The following is a 17,687-nucleotide window of genomic DNA, read 5'->3' as shown; positions in this document are numbered from 1 at the left end:
GAGAAGGAGGAGGAAGAGGAGGAGGAGGAAAAGAAAGACGATGAGCATCTGATAATAATTTAGTTAAGGCAACTAGGTTCTGAAAATAGTTTGTTTAATGATAACATACACTGAGCTTTCTGTTATATTTTTTATAATCTGGCATTAGCTGAAGTTTACACGACAATACGATTTACACAAAACAGACGACTTAGAGCATATAATCATTGAATCTAATATTTTTAGTACCTACTTATCTTACAACTGTATGAAAAGCGGTGTACCCGATAGTAGTGCACTCTATCTTTATTAACCAAAGACCTCTTGTTAATCCAAATAAATTTTCGTTTACTAAGTTCACATAGTTAACTCCAACGTATGTTCAGGATTCTGTCAATCAGAAATCCTTATCTGTTTAACTGCATTTATTTAACCACAATTGAATGCTGAATCTAAGAAAAAATGATTATTTGCAACTGTTATATAACAGCAGATTTAAATATCATTGACACTTCGCTATGAGCATTATTATTATTAAATTAGATTTCTTTATCATTTACTGTTGACTCAAGACTTAAAGACATTTAAGATTATATCAGCAGAGTTATTTATGAACGAACAGTCAGATGTTACTGTTTTAAAATCTTGATAGCTGATGTCAAGCATGCCATGGTCTTAGAAAAGTTGAAGGTATGCAGATTAACTTTGTGAAACTAGGTTTTGAGGTATAAGCATGATTGAAATTAGCAGGGGTTGGATTCCAATGCCCACTAATCCAGTTTGTCGAATTTCTTTTTCTAACGCATGAATGTTTAGAAGGTTTATTATATTTTTCAAGGCATTATTTATTGCCACAAAAGGTTTAATGCTTGAGTTAAATACAAATAATGTCAACATGGTATCATAGTATTCAAATTTAATAATGTATTAATGCCTTGAAAAATATTTTAAACTTTCTAGATTGATGTCTAGTAATAGAAAATTTAGTTCCTCGACATACATTATATTTTTTTTTTCGTACAGACTTATGATGGTTCCAGTTGAGTATGCTTAAGGCTTTCATAGATTTATATATTAATATTATCAATTTTGCTTTGAACGCGTACCATGTTTTAATATTTCAATAATAATACCAAGGGGCTTACAAATGAAATTATTTAGTTGATAATGACAAATGTTTTTTTAATCCTCTTTTTCTTCTTTTATTCGCCTTTTACTTAAATGTGATTCAGCTTAAAGGAGCCCTGTAAGAAATTCCGATCACTTTTGTTCAAACTTATTTTTTTGGTCGAAAAGTTTGCTGTTGTCTTTCTAGATGAGGATTTATCTTGTCTTCAATTAATACTAAGCCATGTGGTTAAATATGCTAAATTTTAAGATTGGTAACTGCTTTTGCACAAAATTTAATTTTTTTAAAATTCTACTGCTCGGTTAGAAATTCAGCTTTTAATTATTTTGTTCCTGATTCAAGTGTTCTGGTTAAAAAGAAATCTTTTTTGGTTGTAATAAACAGACAAATTTTAATCTAGAATTGTTTTATTTCGACCACAAAAGATTCGATGTTAAAACTGTTACAAGATTAAAGTGCTTTTGTTTGGACATTTCTCGTGAGAGAAAAGAAAAAATTGATTACGGATAAATCAGGAAGGCCAGCCAATTTTGAAAATGAGGTTCTAAAGCCACCCTAATATTTGAGTTTCACATTAAGAAAAAACTTTAATCAATATTGAGACCGAAAGTCTTCTACCATTATTCTTTCAAAATTCCTTGAGATTGGACGGTGGTTGCCTAAAGGTGATTCTTCCATTTCTTCTCTGCTCATATCTTTAATCACACCGCTGTGCATGTTTATTTTTACACGTTGATGGGTGCCAAATCTTCTTGTATATATTCCACGAAGGACTGTATTATTTGCATCCAGTAGTGCAAAAATGTCACCATTGGACGTCGTTAGCACATTTTGTTTTTCGGTTGGCATGGGAAAAAGGTTCTGATTTTTTCCTTTAACTTGAATTTTTGCATCGGGAGGAAAAGTGTGTCTTCGAATCTCGAACTGCCGGGTTTGATTCTTATGGGGAATGAGCCGAACTGAACTAAGTTCTTCAAGTTTAGGTCCAGCTAAGCGGTAAGAATAATGAGTGACAGTAGGAGATCTAGATCTGGCACGAAGAGAAGATTCGGCAAGGGAAGCAGACCTCACCGCAGAATATGAAAAATTATTTCTGGCAGGAGAATCAGAAGGCCCACTACAAGAAACACCAGGAATAGGTTCGCCATTAGGTAAGCAGTCGAACTGTGCAACTAATTCTGTGACAAGGAAAAGAGGATTCGGTGTAGAAAAAAGTTCAAAAAACATAAACCTAAGCAAAGTCAGCTTGTGCAAATGAATGGCACAAGAACATGAAAAATAAAAGAAAATTTCTTTCAAATATTTGTTTTAAAACAAACATTATCTTTAAGAGTCAACTTGTGTAAAAACAATACTTTCAAACTTCCTGGAAGAGAAATATGTTTTATAAATCAGAGTAATCAGCTTATCAGAGACACTTGTACAACAATGGAAAAAAGAGACAGGAAGAGTTTCCACAGACTTCCACATTTATTTTGGTTTAAACTGATTTTTTTTGTTGAAAAGTCTCGTAATGAGTTTTTAGATGAAAATAACTCTTTTTTTCAAACATGCAAGGCCAACTGAATTGATTAATTAATTAATGTATATTAATAAAGTCTGTTTGTATTAAAAAGTTAACTTTTTTGTTGATGATTTATATATGTACGCTAACAGCTGGTACGAATTTCTTATCAATAGAGGCACGTTTTGAATTCCATTATCATTTAGTACATATGTTGTGTATTCATCTAGAATAATATTAGGTTATACACAAAAATTCAAATAAAGTTGGGAAAAAATAGCAATAAGGATAGAATATAAGATTTATCCCACATTTTTTAATTTTTTGTATTTAAAAAAAATTGACATGTTGTAAATATATTATTATATTCACCAATAGAGTTGAGGGTGACCACCAAGGACAGGACAAGAGAAGAACCAATCCTCATACTTTTTAACTGGAAGAGAAGCTGATTAAATTATTAGTAAAGGCTTGGATTGATCATTTAACTAATGAATATTCTGGTTCTTTATCAGATTATATAGAAGGTCTTATATTCATTATTTCAGAAAGCATCGGCCTCAAGGTTACTTTGTTCAGATATTTGCATTCCATTTGCGTTAAATTTAAGAAAACAAAGTATGATTACTAAATTCGTTAAAATTATTATTAAAGTTTATATAATCTTTTACGTTGAATATAAATACGTTGAATTGTTTCCTGTAATTTTAAAAGTGTTTGAAAGACCTAAATAATTTCAAACGACTTTCAAAGATTTCTGAACAGTTGAAATGTTTTTAAAAATTTATTATTTAGAACGAGGAAGTTCTTCATACTTTAACGTAATTTAAAAAATAATAATTCTTCACAGTCTTTTCTTTCACTTTTTCACTTCTTACTTACTTCTTCCGCCTCACTGTCACTTTATGCGCCGCTCGTAACAGTAGAATAAAGTGCAATTTTACGGCCGCTCCACGGGGAGGGGAAGGACGGTTATTCTCCCTATTTCAGATAAAATTATGATTTAAAATTTGAACAAAGATTTTTTTGAAATTCCATACTTCTGAATCAGAGTTTACATTATTTTCTGAAATTCCCGTTCCATTGACAGACGTCATCTCTTTTTAATGAATTATTCGCTTTTTTAGTAACACTGTATTAAATTCTTAAAAACCTGACTAGCTCGGATCTTTAAATTTATATATTTAAAAAAATATATATTTACACAAATAACGTGGCGAAAGTTAGCATTTTTATTTTTATGTTTTGTTATCTTTATAAAGAATATCTAAATAATCTCAATGTTCGATAGTATTTAATATAGTTATATTTATTCGTATTTATTAATATTTTATAGTATTTCGTCAGTAGTTTTATATAAAATTTGACAAAGTCGTTTTTTATTAAATCTCCATGTCTTGAGACACTTCGAGTCAGAATATATCCTGTAGGGTCTTTTTCGATGAATGATAATTATTAAAGATAAAGCATTTGCAAAAATAAAATAAAAAATAAAAATGAACATTTTAAGTCAAACGACACACACAATGAACCAGTCATGATAACAAAAAAGTTTCTCTTTGAAAGCCCTACAAGATTCTTATAAAAACTTTTTTAATTTTCCTCAAAAATCGAATATTCCAAGTTTTGCCCTATAAAACATAATGAAAAAAATGAAAAACTCCATTTTGCAGTCAAACTGTGCTAGATAAGGAAAAAGATAATTAAACATAAATTATCTATACGAAAAAGTTTCACAAGTTTATTATGAATTACTTTTTGATAGAGTGCGTAGTTTTTGTTTTATTCGTATAATAAAAAATAAAAATAAAACAAATTTCATTTTGGAAAAACAACTCAAGGTACAAAAAAATTAATAAAAGAAAGTTATTCCCTCCAAAAAGAAGTACAAATTGTGTTAAACAATTTTTTGATAGATGTGTATTTATTGTCTATATAGTAAACACTAACCTTGAAACTAAACAGATTAAGTTTTTAGAAAAACGACACATAGAACTTTAATTAAGTACAGAAATAAATATTAGAATAATGTGATATAATGGAGTACAAATTTACGTAAAAAAGTTCGCACTTGAGACTAAATCGAGTGCGAAAACGCGATAAAAATGTTTTCGTTGAAGCTGAAAAAGCTCTAGCAACAGAAATTCTGCCCCCCCCCCTCCCCCCAATTAACTAAAGTTTGGTGGGTCTAACGTTATGACTAGACTTTTAACCAAATGATGAATCACTAATTAACTTTGACAAGATTTCGACTTGGCGATAAATGGAGACTAAGTGTTTGGAATGCCAAGGGGCGAATGATCTTAAGATAAAAGAATAATGAAGAACTATGCACGTAAGGATACTAGACATTTTTTGTGTACCTGAAACGAAGAAAAAGGGATGCGAAAGAAAAGAAATAAAAAATGTAATATTAAAAGGCTGATTTTAAATATAGTCAGTAGTAGATAGTAAAGATAATGCTAGACGAGGACTAGGTTTGATTAAAAACGAAAGAGCAAGACAGCATCTCAGAGATCATGATTTTGTATCTCTTAGATTGCTACGGTGCATATACAAATTGAGATATATAATATGCTTTCTTGGCGTTTTCGGAAGAAACAGGCTGGCAGACAAAATGTTGCACAAGATGAAAATTGCCCCCATGTCTACGCTTTTGGGGATTAAGGTATCTATTCCTATGTTTCATGCAAGAGCTATCTCTTTTCAATGAGTAAACCTTTAGTCATGGTATCCCGATGTGCCCTCACACCTACACTACCATCCAATTTGTCTTCCAGGATTATTTGTTCTTAATTAGTATGTTTCAAAATTGTTATTCCTCATTGTTATGCAATTGTTTTTTTAATTTTCCAAACAACTCAAGCGAAAATATAGCTCTCTACTACGTATATTGCGAGATATTGTATAGTCATGTTTAAATTCATTTTACGTTAATTGTTATTAATATATTGCAATTTTCTTCTCACCTTCGTATAGACAAAATATAAAAGCATCTGCATGATTTTTCCCATTTTTTTACATCGTTCGTTTCAACGATGTCATCAAAAGTTAAGCAAGAGCAGAGTGACGTGAAAAAACCACTGTTCTTATTCTTTCGCGAAGGATATTTTCCGAACAAATTTTTTTACATAAACGAATGGGGACTTGTATGTAGCGCAATGAAGAAAGCTTTATTACGGTATAGACTGTATTTGTATGCGATTTTTTTCTTACGAGTAAATTACAAAAATTGCAAATATTCTGGAGGGTCCTTTTTGTCGTAAACGGATAGTAGGTCAGGGATAGAGAAAGAAGAGATTCATGGAAACCAAGTAAACGCGAATCAAAGTTAAGAACTTACAGAAACTGGAAGTATGAATAGATTTTTAGAATAAGATAAACGAACGCACACATAGGGCAACTTGGGAGCCGCTGATAAGTAACATAAATATAGAAAGTTGATGGACTATTTTGCAAAATAATATTGTTCAAATTTCAACCTAAGTGTGTAGAACTGTGGTTGGAGGAAGAATGTCTCGTGATGCATGGTGGAATGATAAAATTGAGAAAGAAAGAAACTGCTTTATAAGAAATAAAGAGAAGTGAAAGTGCAGAATTTGTCAGAATGAGAAATATTAAAGGTGAAATGCTATATGATACAGACGGTATACTAGAAGCTTTGAGACACTATTTTAGAAGACTGTTTGGAGATAAAGCTATAGGACACCACAACTGATTAATTTATGTATAGAGATGGGAGAAGCCCCAGACGACGTTTTTCTGGCAGAGGCGTATAAGGTTAGAAGGGTTTGGTGTGCTTGGCGATTTTCTTCTTTCGAAAAAAATGGAGCAAAGAGTTTGCATTAAATTTTGTGTGAAAAATGGAATCTAGTGCTCTAAAACTCTTGAAATGTTGACAGTTGCATACGGTGAGTCTACTCTAAATAAGAAAAATGTGTATAAGTGGTACAAGCTGTTCCAAGAAGACCGAGAGGATGTAGAAGACGTACCTCGCCCTGGACGTCTCAGCACGTTAACAACAGATGAAAACATTCCAGCAGTGGAAGGAATGGTGTTGATAAATCGTCGAATCACCATCAGAGAAGTTTCTGAAGATATTGGAACATCGGTTGGCTCATGCCATGCCGTTTGCGAGAGGCGATACGCAAAAAACGTCCGGAACTTTGGAAAAACAATTCGTGGCTTTTGCATCACGATAATGCACCTGCTCATTCACCGTTGTTTGTGAAAGATTTTCTGACCAAAAACAGCACCACAGTTATGCCTCAGTCTCCATATTCACCGGATTTGGCCCCCAGTGACTTTTTTCTTTTCCCAAAACTGAAGAGACCCATGAAAGGACATCGATTTTTAACTATTGAGGAGATAAAAACTGCATCGCTGAAAGAACTCAAGGCTATACCACAAAATGATTATCAGAAGTGCTTCGATGATTGGAAAAAGCGTTAGCACAAGTGTATTATATCTGAGGGGGATTACTTTGAAGGGGACAACAAATAAATATTAAGGAATAAATGAATATTTTTTGAGAAAATCATAAAGTCACCTTATTTTTTGAACACACCTCGTATTGTTTGTATTAATATTTGTATTGATTGTTTTCAGAGAAGTATCTTCACTTCTCGTTTCCTAAAATTGTTTCACCAACCTTTCCAGGGGATTATACCAAGTTGTTAAATTGCTCCGATTTATTTACGTCTTTAACTGATAGAAACGCCGAAATATCGGATGTCGTAAAGTTTCACCATTTAAAGATTAATCTTTCTGCAGAACTTGCACAGTTACACAAGAACATATCGGTAACAAATGAGAAATACTAACAAGCCTGGAATCTTCTTAAAAAGCGTTATCAGAACAAGAAAATTCTTATCAATCCTCATTTAGCTCTTTTGTTTTCTTTGAAGCCATTCAAGAACAAAACAGCAGCTAAAATCAAGGGGTCAGTTAATACAGTTCTTGAAAATTTGGAAGCCCTCAGAACACTTCGATGTCAAGTAGATAGTTGGTCTCATTTTCTTGTTTTTTGTTGACTTTATGTTTAGATGCTCGAAGACGACGTGATTGGGAAACTTCACTTTGTGACCCGAGTAAATCTCCAATGTATAAATCCTTGCGCACCTTTCTTAAAAGCAAGGTTCGTACATTGGATATCCTCGAAGCTGGTTCGAAAGTAACTGAACATCTTCCGTTTAAAAAAAAAGCAATCGTATAGGAAAAATCGAGGACAACAAGGATTTTTTAAAAGACACAGGTGAATCTTGACATCTTTTAAAAGATGAATCTCATAGGAGTGATGAACAAATTCGAAAATGCTATAACTGTGGACAGCAACACTTTTTAAGTACTGCTAGAACTTTCGAGCCATGAGGGCAACTTATAGCAGGGAAATTGATGGAAGAAAGAACTTTTGCATTAACTGATTACGTCAACATAGTTTCAACGATTGTTCGTCAGCGAGAAGAAGTAGACTCTGTGAGCAGAAGCATCATACCATGCTTCATCGAAACGCACAGGCTGTGAATTTCATGCGACAGACACTAAACAATGAGTTGGTTGATCAACAACTCTCAACTGCTTATCATCAAGTGGTGCATCACGTCACTCGCCCTAGAGCTATACGTCTGTTACCAACAGCTATCCTGGGAGTTAGGGCAAGCAATGGTTCTTCGGCCCTAGTTCGAGCCCTGTTGGATGAGGTATCGGAAGTTTCTCTCGTTTTAGAGTCGCTAGCTCAACGGCTTGAGGTGCCTCGTGCCAGCTGCGAATTGGGCCTTCTTACGTGGGGACTTATCGTTAAACTTGTAAACATATCTGTTTCTTCTTAACATTCGTAAAGGACCTCCTACTGCTTCTGTTGCTCAGGGGACATATGTCGGGTGGACCTTTTGCGGAAAAACTCTTGGAAATGCGTCTATAGATTCAACAATTGAGTCACCAACAGCTGTCGGCATATAGATCTCCATGTTGAACAATGTGACCTTCGATCTTCGAAAATTTAGGAGGATCAGGAGATTTCTTCAAAAATTATCTTGACTTAGGAAGAACATGAATGTGAGGATTTTTTCGTTTAAAGTGACTCACGCAATTCTAAAGGACGAATCGTAGTTCTTCTTCCAATAAAGTGCAAGGTCAGTGCATTTGGAGATACAATCGTTTTATATGCTCGATGTGACATGGGTCTTATGGGACGATCATTTGCATGAGGATACTCGAAAGTCGTGGTTAGAAAACAGAGGTAGTCGTCAAGATATTGCCGGCTTTAGGGATTTATGAGCTTCATAGTTTCTGTGAAGCAGGTATCATTGCCGCGTCTGGAGTTTTGTGGAGCCGTACTTCTGGTTCGATTGATGGATCACGTTCACCGCATCATCATTTTGGATGTTCTACTTTATCTTTTAAGTGACTCAACGGTAACTCTAGCATTGATCCGACGTCATCCTACCAAGTGGAAAAGATACATAGCTAATCAAGTGTCGGACATTTAAACAACTTTTTTAGCAGCTGCGTGCCATTATGTTCCGTCGCAAAGTAATCCAGCTGATAGAGCATCACAAAGTCTCCCCGCTAAGGAACTGACTTCGTTTTCATTATGGTAGACTGGACCTGATTGTTTATTCGCTATTCCACATTAGACTAAATTCTTAGGTTGACAGTATGATTGCTACGATTCATTTTATATCGTCGTCACCCATCTGAATTCAGGCCTGTAATCCTGTCTCCTTTGGAACTTCAATCAGATTATTTGGGATGGATTCGTCATTAGCAGTGTCCTTATTTTTTGTCTGAATTCTAGACATCGCAAAAAAAACTACTATCTCACCTAAAAGCAAATTGGCTTTCTTGACTCCATTCCTCGATTCCAGTCAACTGATTTGCGTGGGAGGTCGACTCAAGAACTCAATCCTCAGCTCAGATAAAAAACATTTTTGCATCCTACAATCAGAATTAACCTTGACTACACTGATGATCGCTCGTGAAAATCAGCGATGTCTCCACGGGTTTGTTGAGTTGACTCTCGCTACTTTAAGGCAGACATAGTGGATCCTGCGAGCTCGCTTGGTTTTTCGAGCTTTTATTCACAAGTGTCTACCATGTCTTCGACGCCGAGCTGTAATGCGACAACAGCTTATGGCAGAATTACCAGCCATTCCTTCTACCTGTCTATCTTTGAACGACGAAGGGTCGTGGGCATAAATCGTATAACGGCTACATCACAGTTTTTGTATGTTGCTCCACACGAGCAGTGCATCTAGAAGCTGTATCAGACTACACAACTACAGGCTTCTTAGTTGCCTGCAGATGCTTAACACATTTCCAGGCAACTGCACATGGAAAAGGTCCAGGTGACGGGATTGTTGAAAATTTGAAAAGACTTGTGGCAAATGCTAGCTTGTGGCGTTCAGCACAGAATCCAATCCTAACTGCGATGGTGATATTCGAATGGGCTAAGAATCATTTAAAGGAAGCAGTAATTCTTTTCAGTTCATTGAACACTTTTGTTTGAGCTATTTTTTCCATATTTCTACAGGGGTTCAGGATAAATGTTTGTAATAATTTGTAAGTGTTTTGGGAAGGTCAAAAATAGCATGAAATTCAGATATTCTTAAATTTTGGCTGTGTGCGTAAGTTATTTTTTTAATTTGCTCTAGCGGAAGTGTTGGCGGACAGCACCTCCAACCGAAAATTCCGTTATTTGAAGAAAAATAAGAGAGCCCAAAAATCGTCATTCGTGCCAAAGAAGAGCAAATAAAGCCCAAAATTCTGATATGCTTACATCTAGTTTAGGGCCATATGTGATTTAAAGAGTAGTTTTCAGAAGAAAGGGGTTGTTTTTTTGGTTTAATTATTGCATTGTTGAAGAGCCCAAATAAAGTCTAAAATTCTAATGCTGTTGATTTTTTCAATTTTTCGAATTTTCTGTACTGGAGGTGCTAGCGGCTAGCACCTTCACTTAAAAGTCTGTATTTGGAGAAAACTAAAACAGCTCAAAAATGAGGTTCGGTGCCGAAAAAAGACCAAAATTATAGCATAAATAAAATACTGAAATTCCGTTGAAATTTCAAACCAGACCGGAAAATTGTAACTGAAAAAAACTTCATTCGCAACTGAACATGATCTGTTTCCGAAGACAGTCGAAAAGTCTCGAGTACTACCAAGTACTACTATGATAAAGACAAACAAGATCTGAAAATTTTAAGGCAATCGAAAGACATGACCTGGACGAAAACAACGCAAACAGTTGTAAGAGACAATGGGAAGCTTTATGGCGAGTCAAATGCATTTAGGGTAAAAATAAACATTTGAAGCAACGATAACCGCAATCAACCTATTTGGAGGATAGCAGAATAATTTTTTTATAATGATCGCAGAAAATTATTGGCTATAAATAGAGAATCCGAAGCATCGTGAATAGTGTGTTCTAGACTTTGACCACTATTTACGTCGCTCGAGAGTAAGTATCATTCAGCAATCTGAATTTAATGTTGAAGGTTAATCATAATAATCTTCGTCAATAAAATACAAGTTTTCATATAAACATGAAGTTAAATTTTACTGGGTACGTATATAATATAATATGATTTCAAAACTTCCCTGTTCTAAACCAGAAATTTTCAAAAACTTTTCGGCTGTTTAGAAACCTTTAAAAGTGGTTTAAAATCATTTAAATCTTTCAACCTCTTTTAAATTTACAGAAAAAATTGACTAGATTTCTTTTCAACCTAAGAGATTAAATAAACTGTAATATCAGTATTAACGAACTCAGTGAATATACTTTGCTTTTTTTATGCTAACACTAATGAAATATAAATATCTGAGCAGAGCAGCCTGGAGACCGATAATTTCCGAGATAAAGAATATAAGACAGTCTTTATAATCTGATGAAGATCCAGAATTTTAATTAGATTAATAATTAATCAAAGTTTTTATTTATAATTTAATTAGATTTTCTTCCAATTAGAAAAAAATGAGGATTGTTTCTTCTCTTGTTCTATCCTTGTCGGTTACCTTCAACTCTTTTGGTGAATATCTTAATATATTATATCTATAATTTTAAGAACATTTTTTGACCTATAAGAAAAAAACTTTGTGACTAATTCTGCATTCCATTCTATTTGCTGTTTTCTTTTAAACTTTGATTGAGTTTGTGTGAATCATCTAAATTTATTCTGGGGCAATCCACAATATGTGGCTTCAACAATGATGGAATTCGAAACGTGCCTTTATTATTAAGGAATTCATGCCATATGTGCGCATACGTACATGAATCACCAACCAAAAAGTTACATGCGTAATAAGAACAATAAATTAATTTACAATAATTAATTACTCAATTCAGTTATGCTAAGATGTTTGAACAAAGGAGTGATTTTCGTCTAAAACCTCAATAGCAGACTTTTAGCCAAAAAAGCAGTTCAAACCAAAATATTTGTGATAATGTGTGCAAGAGAATGCACAAGAAAAACGTTTTCTTTCTCTTTTTTCATTGCTAAACAAGTGAAATAATCCGAAGTATTTTGTTTAATTGTTGCACAAAATTGATTTTTTCAGTTAATTTTTTAAAACTATTTAAAAAAACTCATTTTGTTTCTTAGGTTTTTTGGGTAATTCTCTCCCATGAAATTAATTTGATTTATTTTATGTTTTTAAAGCTTTTTCTCAATCGAATCCTCTTTTTTTCCCAGAGTTAACTTCACAGTTCGACTGCTTGCCTAATGGCGCACCCATTCCTGGTGATTCTAGTGAAAAATCTCTTGAATCTCCGGAAAGGTCTTTTCCTGCCATACCGGAATCGCCTCGTTTGTCTGCTCCTCCTGCCCAATCTTCTCTTCGTGCCAGGTTTGGATCTCCTACTGCAACTCATTTTTCTACCCGCCAAGCTGGACCTAGGCATGAAGAGTTTAAATCAGTTCGACTTATACCCCACACGAATCCGAAACAGCGATTCGAAATTCGAAGACACACTTTTCCTCGCGATGCACCAATTCAAGTGAAAGGAAAATATCAGAACATTTTGCCCATGCCAACCGAAGAACAAACTGTGTTGACGACATCAAATGGTGACATTTTTGCAATACTGAAGGCAAATAATACACTTCTTCGTGGAATATATACAGCAAGATATGGTCCTAAAGAACGAGTAAAAATAAACATGTACAGCGGCGAGATTAAATACATGAGCATAGAAGAAATGAACGAATCACCCCTAGGCAGCCGCCACCCAATCTCAAGGAATTTTGAAAGAATAATGGTGAAAGACTTTCGTTCTCAACATTAATCAAATTTTTTCTTAGAGTGAAACTCAGATATGAGGGAGACCGCAAAGCTTTATTTTCGAAATTATCTGGCTTCCCTGGTTTCTCAATAACCAATTTTTCCTTCCCTCTAACCAACAATCTTCAAAGAAAATCATATTAATTTTGTAACAGATTTAACATCTAATTTGATCAATATAAAATAATTCTAGATCGACATTTTTTTCTTTATTTTAACCAGAAAAGATCACTTTTTTCAAAAAGACTTAAATTGGCAACAAAATAATTATAACATAGCACAATTTCTAACCAAGCAGTTGAATTTTCAAAAAACAGTCAAATTTTAAAACAAAAACATTAATTTTGGTACAAAAAGAATTCCCAACCAAAAAATAAAATATTTTTCACCACATGGTTTAGTATTAATTAAAAAAACATTAAACATCAAACAGAAGTACAATAGCAGACTTAAAAAAAAAGAGTTTAAACCGATATAATTAGAGTTTCTTATTGTATTCTATTAATTAAGTTATAATTCAAGTGAAAAACAAGTGAAATAAGACAAGGAGGAATTCTAAAGAATTTATTTGTATTTTCAACTTAATAATTACAGCCTTGAGCCAAAAAGGCGCATTTTCAAGAAATGCGTGAAATTTTCGAATCGAGAAGTTAAATTTTTAATAAAATGATGAATTGTCACAAAAGTGTAATAGTTTGTAATTATTTTAACCAAAATAAAAACAAATTTTCCATTAAATATTTGAAATTTTTACCGAGTAGTTGAATCTAAAAATTAGAAAGAAATGTTTCAGACTAAATTAGTTGTATTGTTAGTGAAAAACAAGTGAAATAAGACAAAGAGGAATTCTGAGGAATTTATTTGTATTTTCAACTTAATAATTACAGCCTTCAGCCAAAAAGGCGCATTTTCTGGAAGTGCGTGAAATTTTGGAATCAAAAAGTTAAATTTTTAACAAAATGATGGATTCTCACAAAAGTCTAATAGTTTCTAATTATTTTAACCAAAATAAAAACAAATTTTCAATTAAATATTTAAAATTTTTACCGAATAGTTGAATCTTAAAATTAGAAAGAAATGTTTCGGACTAGATTAGCTGATTTGTTAAACAAAAAGATGAATTTTCAAGTAGATGCATGTTTAACTGGACGAAAATTCAATTTTAAACCCAAAATATGATATTTCTACCGAAAAAGGATGAATTTTAAGCAAATTACATAAATTATTAACCAAATAGTTGAATTTTGAATGAAAGGCATACGTTTCCTAACGAATACAGAATAGTTACATTTCTAGTTAAAAAATAAATTTCTAAAGAAAAAAAACCTAGAAATCTAGAAGAAAATTTTGTCAAATTAAAGATATATCTTGAACTGATGTAGGAAAAATAAAGAGAAAGGGTAAATAAAATGTATTGAGCTTGAAAATCTATGTTGAAGTTTGCAATTTTTTTGAAAATTTTAATTGATCAAATGCCACGTGTATATATATAATATTTTTTTTGTTTTAAATGTGCTTTTCATTAGATTTTTACATGCTGATTCTAAAGACCTTCTGTAAGTTATAGGAGAGATTGATGAGTTCAGGAAAAAAATAATGGAAGTTGCTATTTTAATGTTTAAAGGAAATTATTACTTTAATCAAAGAAAATTTTATCTTTCGGAGTATTGTAGATCTTCTGGAGTCGCTGATTTATGATTATAAATAGAAACAAAAATCTAAAAACTACCAAAAGTTTTGAAGAAAGAATTTTTTTAAATCAGACGCTTTTTCGGTCGATGATTATACATCGTAAATGATTATCAATATAACAAATTGGTGATTCATTATATCTCACGGTTTACATATGAAATAAAATACTTTGAGTCAAAAATCAAGTTTGAACTCAATGGTTATTTTATTGATAAAAAACTCCTTTCCAAATCCTCTTTACAAGTTTCGGCACAACATGCGTACATTTATCAAAGGTCTTTAAATCGGAATAAAATAATATTATTAAATCAGTAACATTATAAATACAAAGTACATATAATTTGAAGGTTTACATAGAATTAAAGTAAATATCTGCATTAGATTAGTTTTAAAAACTATACAACATAATCATTAATTAGTAAACTTTTTACATCATCAAGCAAACGTCTAATGTATCACATTTCTTAAACAAAGAACATTGTTGATTTTTCATTTTGTCATAGCCATTTTTGATAAAAAAAACACTTGTTAGAAGTCTCAAAAATAAAAAATGAGACTTCTATTACTCTAAAAGTACATTTTAAAGATATGGATTTGGTCGTAGTATGTGTTTTTTCTGTACCTGAAATTTTCATGTTTTTAAAATTAAAATTCGGAGAGTTATAAAAATTCCAAGAATGTTGTGATAAACTTGTGTTTAAATTCCCAATTTTACAATCTCTTTTGTGTTCGGCAATTCTGTTTTTGAATCTCCGTCCAATCTTTAATGGACTACATGTCTTTTGTTTTTAATGTTTAATTATCTAAAATGTTAGTATTTTTGAAATAAACATTTATTTAAAAATTTTTGAGAGAATTCCTTAATCTTTCAGATAAACCTTGAATATAAAGCAATGTAACATCCAAAATTAATTTGTTGTGAGAATCTTTCCATTATTTTTTAAAATTTATTTTAATACTTGTTTTATAAATCTCATGAATGTATTCAGCAATAGTTTTATTAATTAATTCAAGCGAATAATAATTATCTATCAAAGTTTTTTCTAAAATATTTAAATTTTCTTTTCTACATTCAATATCGCTTAGCTTAATGCATCTGTCTACTGAACCTTTGATCAACCCAATTTTGTAACAGAGTAAATAATACGAATAATAATAATACAAACGAACAATATCAAATTAAAAAACGTAGAAAAATTAGTTTATTCGGTTGAAAATTTTCAAAAGGATCATAAAAATTCATTTGTTGTAAAAGCTGATAAAGACAACTCAAGTGTTGCGGCTAATAGAAATAATTGTAATGCTACTGTTGAAAACATTCTTAAGAATAATATTTTGTATAAATATAGTAAAACTAGTATGGTTCCAACTTTAGAAAATGAATTTTATGACATAATCATTAGATAGAAAAATAAAAGATTAATTAATTATTAAGTTGCTTATCTTAAAAAAATGGTGTCGGAAATTTTTTAAATACTCTAACTTTTAGAATTTTTATCAAAAATATATGGCTAACAAATTTGACCTTCAATTTCTGATATTAAAAGAGTTTATCAAAGGCCAATCTAATCGACTAATTTTCAAAAGTTGTCATGCTCACAGACATATAGACAGACATGTATACAGACAAACTGACAAATTCGTAAAAATCAGTTTTTCGGGTTAAGAGAGTCTCAAAACGTGCTGCTATGTTTTTTACCTACAGTTTGATCGGACATTTTATTCAAAATTGAGTCTTTTTTTCATCAAATTAATTGGCTTAGCTCTAATTTTATTTTTTACGATTTAAACTAAAAATACGCATCCTGGCGTAAAGTGAATAAAAGCAATTTTATAGATATAATTTAATTTGATTATTTCAAATATATTTTTATAAACAGATTACTTCACATAACTTTTAAACATATTCTTACAAACAGCCGTTATACAATCTTTCGTACTATATGGTACACATTTCCTAAAATTATTACTTTTATTTTCTCTAACCACTAATAATTTCAAAACTTGACTATATTCCAGTCCGAGACACTATTTCTTAACTTTCCTTCTTTCGGATTAATTTTTGGCCTTTTTTGCTACCCTGTGCGACCAGCTCTCTCTCTCCCTCAGATCCTTAAGCTTCTTCAGCCATTCCTCTTCCTGAGTATTATCACTCAGAATCAACCTAATTCTCTCTATTGTACTCTACCCGTCCCCAGTACCCATGTGCACTTCTACACACACCAACACACACACAGACACGCACACACACACAGAGAGAGAGAGAGAGAGAGAGAGTTTCTCTGCGAAGTTTCAGGGTATTCTCATTTTCCTCACTACCATATTTTCTCGTCCTATTTTTCCCGTAGCATGTAACCTGAGCAGCTCCAAGTCACTTCCCTTTCGTCTTTAACTTCACCTCTGAAACTGCCAGAATAATACTAAACGAAAGTAGGCTCAGCGGACACGCTTGCCTGAGCTCCTTCCTATCCAGAAATCCTCCCCTTTCTCATTTCCTATCTTCACTCATACCTTGGTATATACAAATATTTTTTTTAACCTCTCTATTGAATACTTGTGTACTTATTTTGCTTTCATGGCTGCCCATAACACCCTGTTGGTTACTCGGAGAAATTCTGCCTTGAAGTCTACAGAAAATACGACTAGCTTACCTTTGTTTCGCCGTATATTCGTGTAGACTAGACATTCGATCACATGGACGTTATCTGTGATTTTCAATCCTTTTCTAAAATCCATTTGGCTGTATAGTATACTTCCTCTTTTTCTACTCAGGTAGTTGCGTGACTTCTCTTTGTAAATCAGGCTCGGACCTTTTTCCTGGCAGTTCAGTTTCATCCGAGGGGCTATTTACTCTCGAGTCGTTAGTTTTTAGCAATATAAAACGGGACAATTAACACGGAACAAAGGAGCGTAACAAAAGACGCTATGTTTGCAGTTCAATCGTAGTCTATATTTTCATCAAATTACAAAGAACAAGACAATTTATCTATGAATCCATAATACGCACGAGCGATATTATTCCTGCCCCGCTCACGCATGTACACAGAACAAAAACCTCGACCACGATGTGGACGAAAACAAAACAGTCAATTGAAAGAACCAGAAAAA

The sequence above is a fragment of the Belonocnema kinseyi genome, chromosome 9, assembly GCF_010883055.1.
Source record: "Belonocnema kinseyi isolate 2016_QV_RU_SX_M_011 chromosome 9, B_treatae_v1, whole genome shotgun sequence".
In the NCBI taxonomy this organism is placed as follows: domain Eukaryota; kingdom Metazoa; phylum Arthropoda; class Insecta; order Hymenoptera; family Cynipidae; genus Belonocnema; species Belonocnema kinseyi.
The sequence above is the reverse complement of the archived record's forward strand: the minus strand, read 5'-3'. Positions refer to the sequence as shown.